This window comes from Gigantopelta aegis, chromosome 3 (genome assembly GCF_016097555.1).
Source record: "Gigantopelta aegis isolate Gae_Host chromosome 3, Gae_host_genome, whole genome shotgun sequence".
Classification (NCBI taxonomy): Eukaryota; Metazoa; Mollusca; class Gastropoda; order Neomphalida; family Peltospiridae; genus Gigantopelta; species Gigantopelta aegis.
This window is the reverse complement of record NC_054701.1, coordinates 2,475,215-2,483,818: the sequence shown is the minus strand read 5'-3', so window position 1 is coordinate 2,483,818 and position 8,604 is coordinate 2,475,215. Positions and strand designations below refer to the sequence as shown.

The 8,604-nt window shown below is 39.7% G+C and overlaps 1 long non-coding RNA gene across 1 annotated transcript; it reads right to left on the bottom strand.

The window, feature by feature from the left end:
- Window positions 1-7: 7 nt before the first annotated feature.
- Window positions 8-927, bottom strand: LOC121367378. Its single transcript, XR_005957371.1, has 3 exons — window positions 710-927; window positions 494-664; window positions 8-161 (listed from the first exon to the last, which is right to left on the bottom strand). It is a non-coding gene; the product is annotated as an uncharacterized LOC121367378 (long non-coding RNA).
- Between the last annotated feature and the right edge of the window lie 7,677 nt (window positions 928-8,604).

The following is an 8,604-nucleotide window of genomic DNA, read 5'->3' as shown; positions in this document are numbered from 1 at the left end:
TGACTTCGTGGAATATAGCCCTAAGATCACCGTTAGTGCTTAGCTACCTTATAACTGTGACTTGGTGGAATATAGCCCTAAGATCACCATAAGTGCTTAGCTACCTTATAACTGTGACTTTGTGGAATATAGCCCTAAGATCACCTTAAGTGTTTAGCTACCTTATAACTGTGACTTTGTGGAATATAGCCCTAAGATCACCTTAAGTGTTTAGCTACCCTATAACTGTGACTTTGTGGAATATAGCCCTAAGATCACCATAAGTGATTAGCTACCATATAACTATGACTTTGTGGAATATAGCCCTAAGATCACCTTAAGTGATTAGCTACCCTATAACTCTGACTTTTTGGAATATAGCCCTAAGATCACCATAAGTGATTAGCTACCATATAACTGTGACTTTGTGGAATATAGCCCTAAGATCACCGTTAGTGCTTAGCTACCTTATAACTGTGACTTTGTGGAATATAGCCCTAAGACGATTAGCTACCTTATAACTGTGACTTTGTGGAATATAGCCCTAAGATCACCTTAAGTGCTTAGCTACCCTATAACTCTGACTTTGTGGAATATAGCCCTAAGATCACCTTAAGTGATTAGCTACCTTATAACTGTGACTTTGTGGAATATAGCCCTAAGATCACCTTAAGTGCTTAGCTACCTTATAACTGACTTTGTGGAATATAGCCCTAAGACGATTAGCTACCTTATAACTGTGACTTTGTGGAATATAGCCCTAAGATCACCTTAAGTGATTAGCTACCATATAACTATGACTTTGTGGAATATAGCCCTAAGATCACCTTAAGTGATTAGCTACCATATAACTATGACTTTTTGGAATATAGCCCTAAGATCACCGTAAGTGCTTAGCTACCTTATAACTGTGACTTTGTGGAATATAGCCCTAAGATCACCGTAAGTGCTTAGCTACCTTATAACTGTGACTTCGTGGAATATAGCCCTAAGATCACCTTAAGTGCTTAGCTACCCTATAACTCTGACTTTTTGGAATATAGCCCTAAGATCACCGTAAGTGATTAGCTACCTTATAACTGTGACTTTGTGGAATATATCCCTAAGATCACCATAAGTGCTTAGCTACCCTATAACTGTGACTTTGTGGAATATAGCCCTAAGATCACCATAAGTGCTTAGCTACCTTATAACTGTGACTTGGTGGAATATAGCCCTAAGATCACCATAAGTGCTTAGCTACCTTATAACTGTGACTTGGTGGAATATAGCCCTAAGATCACCTTAAGTGCTTAGCTACCTTATAACTGACTTTGTGGAATATAGCCCTAAGACGATTAGCTACCTTATAACTGTGACTTTGTGGAATATAGCCCTAAGATCACCTTAAGTGATTAGCTACCATATAACTGTGACTTCGTGGAATATAGCCCTAAGATCACCGTAAGTGCTTAGCTAGCTTATAACTCTGACTTTGTGGAATATAGCCCTAAGATCACCATAAGTGCTTAGCTACCTTATAACTGTGACTTTGTGGAATATAGCCCTAAGATCACCTTAAGTGTTTAGCTACCTTATAACTGTGACTTTGTGGAATATAGCCCTAAGATCACCTTAAATGTTTAGCTACCCTATAACTGTGACTTTGTGGAATATAGCCCTAAGATCACCATAAGTGCTTAGCTACCTTATAACTGTGACTTTGTGGAATATAGCCCTAAGATCACCGTTAGTGCTTAGCTACCTTATAACTATGACTTTGTGGAATATAGCCCTAAGATCACCTTAAGTGATTAGCTACCTTATAACTATGACTTTGTGGAATATAGCCCTAAGATCACCGTAAGTGATTAGCTACCTTATAACTATGACTTTGTGGAATATAGCCCTAAGATCACCTTAAGTGATTAGCTACCTTATAACTATGACTTTGTGGAATATAGCCTTAAGATCACCTTAAGTGATTAGCTACCCTATAACTCTGACTTTGTGGAATATAGCCCTAAGATCACCGTAAGTGCTTAGCTACCTTATAACTATGACTTTGTGGAATATAGCCCTAAGATCACCTTAAGTGATTAGCTACCTTATAACTATGACTTTGTGGAATATAGCCCTAAGATCACCGTTAGTGCTTAGCTACCTTATAACTGAGACTTTGTGGAATATAGCCCTAAGATCACCGTAAGTGCTTAGCTACCTTATAACTGTGACTTTGTGGAATATAGCCCTAAGATCACCGTTAGTGCTTATCTACCTTATAACTGTGACTTTGTGGTACAGGGCCCTGGACTACAGAACAGAGAGTTTGAATGTTGACTTGTGCTTATTGGGTTTTTTTCTCATTCCAACCATTGCACCACAACTGGACAAAGGCCGTGGTATGTGCTTTCCTGTCTGTGGGAAGGTACGTATAAAAATGTAGTGAGTTTCCTCTGATGACTGAGTCAAAATTACGAAATGTTTGACATCTAATAGCCGATGATTAATTAATTAATGTGTTCCAGTGGTGTCATTAAACAAAACAAACAAACCAAATTGACTGCTGTGTTTGAAGACTTTTTAACAAGAATGAACATGTCAGTCTTTTCTTATGCATATTATTGGTCTGGGTTAAAATAATTTGGTGCCAGGACGTTAACAGTAAAACAAATACACCCGCTCGTTTCACTGTTTGTCTTGGTTCTCTTCCTTTCTTTTATTTTGTCATGGAGATGAAAATAAAATATAAATTTTTTACTTTGTTTTTTTATTTGTTTTTGGTGTTGTTTTTTGTTTACTCTGCCAACAAAAGATAAAAATACACAATGAAACGATTGGGGAGGGAGGTGGGTCATGATGATAAAAAAGTATGTATAACAGTTTTATGTTTTTGACCACTTAAAACTGACCATTAGAATAATGAAGCGAAACAGTTTTTGTATATATCTTACAAGATTGTCATTAGCATTATGTAACCATACAAATTATAACCTTTGACACTAAACAGAATATCTGACCGGCGTCGGTGGTAGGCCATCGGTCTACAGGCTGGTAGGTACTGGGTTCGGATACCAGTCGAGGCATGGGATTTTTAATCCAGATACCGACTCCAAACCCTGAGTGAGTGTTCCACAAGGCTCAATGGGTAGGTGTAAACCACTTGCACCGACCAGTGATCCATAACTGGTTCAACAAAGGCCATGGTTTGTGCTATCCTGTCTGTGGGAAGCGCAAATAAAAGATCCCTTGCTGCTAATCGGAAAGAGTAGCCCATGTAGTGGCGGCAGCAGGTTTCCTCTCAAAATCTGTGTGGTCCTTAACCATATGTCTGACGCCATATAACCGTAAATACAAATGTGTTGAGTGCGTCGTTAAATAAAACTTTTTTTTTTTTTCTAAACAGAATAATACATTTCAACTGAACACTATTTAAATTGTCTTCTCACGAAGACGTAATCTTGTCACGGGGGCTTTATGCTTTATACGTAGTCGGTCTACGATCGATCCCCGTCGGTGGGCCCATTGGTCTATTTCTCGTTCCAGTCAGTACACCACTACTGATATATCAAAAGCCATGTTATGTTATGTGCTATCTTGCCTATGGGATGGTGCATATAAAATACTCCTTGTTACTAAAGAAACAATGTAGCAGGTTTTCTCTCTAAGACAAGACGTCAAAATGACCAAATGTTTGACATCCAGTAGCCGATGATTAATAAATCACTGTGCTCTAGTGGTGTCGTTAAACTTTTAGTCTTGTCACTAGTTAAATAAGTTAATTATGCAAAAATCAGCCGTGAAATGTGACTGCGTATCTGACCGACTTGGCATGACGTTATCGTTGACCCTACCAGTGTTCCAAGATGAATAGCAGAAGAATGGCAGTAGTACAATCGGAGGAGAATATAAGAGAACATGTACAACTCGACTTGTCTCTGAGAAACAATCATAGATATAGCATGTCTTTTTTAATACTTTTAATAGATATTTACCTAAATACACAATTCTTAAATAGTATTTGTACTTGGCAACTATTAATTTGAACATAGATGGGTGCACCGTATAATATTTCTTAATGTATTAAACTCTTGAATCATAAAACAAATCTGGACCACATAATTCACATTGGAGCTCATCTTCACTCTCTTCGGGTTGACAAAATACGTAAACTCTATTACGTCTATCAATATACTTAGTACAAAAAGTTGAGCGCCACCTAAATCATATGTGAATAATCTTTTGGCTTGAAGGGAAAATTACAAAATAAATTTAACTTGTGTTACAAGCAATGATACATTCGTGTACATTTTTATCTATAATGCACTGTCTATAATTGTAAAAAAAAACCCAACCCAAACATTTTGAATTGAAATTGTGAAATGGCAAGGCTTACACTGTCTACTGATGAGAGATGGAGAATAATTGGAATGAAAAATGGCGGGATGTAATGCAGGGCTATTGCAAGACAGTTAGGGTATCACCATAGCGTTATCACTAGACTGGTACAAAAAGAAGCTCAAACTAATGCCGTCAAGGACCGTCCAAAGTCCGGAAGTCCCTAAACAACATCTGTCCGTGAAGATAGAAATTTGTTAAGACTAAGACGTGCACCTGAACTTAGGAACCGATGGAATTCCAACAGACGACTCTTCGTCCAGACGGTTAGAAATCGTCTCAAGGCTGCGAAACATCGTGCTCGTAGACCTCTTACACGTCCTCATTTGACTGCTAGACATATCCGTGAACGTTTGATGTGGTGCAGGAATTGAGTAGGCTGGAACTTGGCTTCTTGGAGAAGGATCCATTGGTCCGATGAGTGTAGGATGCTATTGCGGGTTACTGACGGCAGAGTTTGTGTTTGGAGACGGGATAAGAGTAGATGTGCTCCTAAACACGTCCAAGCTACCCTTCAAGATGGTGGGGGATCAGTAATGATATGGGGATGTGTTTCATATGGATGCAAACTGCATCTGGTGACCGTGCAAGGAACGCTAAACGGGGGAAAATATCGCACTGACATCCTTCATCCCATCGTAGTGCCGCATTTCGACAACCATCTCCTAAGAAGTTGACCTGTGTACATGGATGACAACGTTCGACCTCACAGAGCAAGGGCTGTAGTGGAGTTTCGTCAACAGGAGGCCATAGAGACTCTACCAGTCCGGATCTCAACCCCATTGAACACTTGTGGGACATTCTTGGACGTAACATTCGTAAAACGAATCCACACAATTCACACTGTAGCAGAACTTGAAGCTGCTTTACATCAGGAATGGGCGTTGGTCCCACAACAAACAATTCAGAGGTTAATTCATAGCATGGGGCGTAGGGTACAACTGGTGATCAATGCACACGGATCCTACACACGTTATTGAGTGATTGGTGCTTCTAGGACATCTTCATAGTGCTAGGTACCTTTCTGGAACACTGGTTGTTTTAAATTTCACCTTGTTTTGCGCTGACGGTCAAAGTTTTTCAGCCTTCTTTTCTTTGCACACATACATAGTTTTCGAATACCCACGTGATATGAACCGCATTTGTGATGTAATCAACGACTTGTTTTCTATTGTTGAATCCTAATAAATATCTTTATTCACTTCTGTTGTTTTGTATAAAGCTTTCATCGTTTTACTAATATGTCTGTCCAAATTTGAATAACGTTGCAAACATTGGGTGGCGCTTAATGTTTTACTGAGTATACTATAACGACCAAGTTCAATAGCTAAGCTATGTGAGGACAATCGAATTCTTGTGATGCACCTTTTATACAAATCTGGAATAGAGTTCATAAGGTATTTCTGTAAAGTAATATCCTTTACTGACAATTTAATGGTGAGTATTTATTTATTTATTAAAACAAAGAAGAGAAAAGTGTTTCCTTCCCATGCAGTGGAATGTAAATATCTGTCAGGTGCGCCACCCAACACATTTAATTTGCATCGCTTCTGGCTATTCATGCGTCCTCTCGGAGTTAATAATGCAACTTATAATCCTGTCATTTTTCACGCTTCTGGCTATATACAGCTCATTTTACACGAGGGGAGAAAAGAGAAAAACACCAACCTGTGAGTGAAGTAGACCCGGCAGTGAAAACGTGTCTAACCCTTGGGAGTGATTATATCGTCACGGTGTGGCCGAGATGGTCCGTTCGTGTGGTGAGTAAGTCAACACCGTCCTGTCAATATTGAGTTTAGTAGTTTCACGTGAAGCGACACTGGACGTGGTTTGGGTGAAGCCTTAATGGTCATCAATTGAAAAGAGATAATATTCGGCCTTTTTTTCGGTTTAATGTACGAGAATTGCGAGGAATGTGGAGTTAGCGTCAGAAAGTAAACAGCGAGCGAGGTTCTTGATTTAAACTGCTTTGTGTTAAAACTACCCGTCGACGTATGTACCCGTGTTTGAGTAAACTTTGACGGGTGAATGCGGGTACTCTTCGGGCTATAGTGTAAATAGGAGATATTAAAGACATGTCGAAGTGATCGTCATTATAATTATGTTTTCGTTTGGCTGACCTTGAAATAGATAATGTTTCATCCCACTTGAACCGCCCATAGGAGGACTGTCACTGAAAAGACTATCTTAGAACAGCCGAACCAACACAGGCTAGACCTCAATGGAATAATAGTATATACAGCTATGATGGCATGCACTCGCTAATAACACCAGGTGTTCGCGAAACGGTGACATCTCCTTCCCCATCGGTGACACCCGTCCTGAGCACAGCCTACAGCCGTTAAGTCCATAGTTGAAAGGTATAGGATTTTCACAAAAAAGATGAAAGGTCAAAATATGGTATTGCATCAGACCTTAATTTAGTCAGTGACATGCATGGTAAATAGTTTGAGTCTCACGGTTATCATGATGGTATAGTAGTCGGTGACATGCATGGTAAATAGTTTGAGTATCACAGTGATCATGATGGTATAGTAGTCGGTGACATGCATGGTAAACAGTTCGAGTCTCACGTTTATCATGGTGGTATAGTAGTCGGTGACATGCATGGTAAATAGTTCGAGTCTCACGGTTATCATGGTGGTATAGTAGTCGGTGACATGCATGGTAAACAGTTCGAGTCTCACGTTTATCATGGTGGTATAGTAGTCGGTGACATGCATGGTAAATAGTTCGAGTCTCACGGTTATCATGGTGGTATAGTAGTCGGTGACATGCATGGTAAATAATTCGAGTCTCACGGTTATCATGGTGGTATAGTAGTCGGTGACATGCATGGTAAATAGTTCGAGTCTCACGTTTATCATGATGGTATAGTAGTCAGTGACATGCATGGTAAATAGTTTGAGTATCACAGTGATCATGATGGTATAGTAGTCAGTGACATGCATGGTGAATAGTTTGAGTCTCACTGTGATCATGATGGTATAGTAGTCGGTGACATGCATGGTAAATAGTTCGAGTCTCACGTTTATCATGGTGGTATAGTAGTCGGTGACATGCATGGTAAATAGTTCGAGTCTCACGTTTATCATGATGGTATAGTAGTCAGTGACATGCATGGTGAATAGTGTGAGTCTCACTGTGATCATGATGGTATAGTAGTCTGTGACATGCATGGTAAATAGTTCGAGTCTCACGGTTATCATGGTGGTATAGTAGTCGGTGACATGCATGGTAAATAGTTCGAGTCTCACGTTTATCATGATGGTATAGTAGTCAGTGACATGCATGGTAAATAGTTTGAGTATCACAGTGATCATGATGGTATAGTAGTCGGTGACATGCATGGTGAATAGTTTGAGTCTCACTGTGATCATGATGGTATAGTAGTCGGTGACATGCATGGTAAATAGTTCGAGTCTCACGGTTATCATGATGGTATAGTAGTCAGTGACATGCATTGTAAATAGTTTGAGTAACATGGTTATCATGGAGGTGTAGTAGTCAGTGACATGCATTGTAAATAGTTTGAGTATCACGGTTATGATGCTATAGTAGTCGGTGACATGCATGGTAAATAGTTTGAGTAACACGGTTATGATGGTATAATAGTCAGTGACATGCATGGTAAATAATTTGAGTCTCACTGTGATCATGATGGTATATTAGTAAATTTAATCATATTAGCATTACTACGAAACAGCTAGGCTATATAAGGTTGCAAACGAATCACTACGCATTTTGACATGGATTACTAATTTGAGGGTAAAATGATAGAAATACACGATAAAAAGGTCTCGGATTAGCACATTTTACCACAATATCTCTATCATATTTGCCCGAATTTAAGGTTTTGCTCCAGGACGGGGGGGGGGGGGGGGGGAGTTGCCCATCTCTGCCGCCCCCCCCCCCCCCCCCCCCCCCGCCTCGTACGCCTATGGTTACACACAATTACACGACGTCGCCGTCAAGATTACAATAGCTATTTCTCGACTACATTGTTATCTTCCAGCAAAAACGTATCTGTGTCATATTTCAAACTAACTACCCGTGCTGGACGAACTAACCATGTTTTACGAATACTACCTCAATAATGAGCCAGTACTTTAAGTATTGTATATCCCATATATCAACCGTCATGTCCTCCCATATATCAAATGTATATACTTAGGTGCACGAGTCGCGCGCCGTCTGTAGGAAAAACGTACACCAGGTGTACTGACCACGGTTTAGGACAAAGACTGA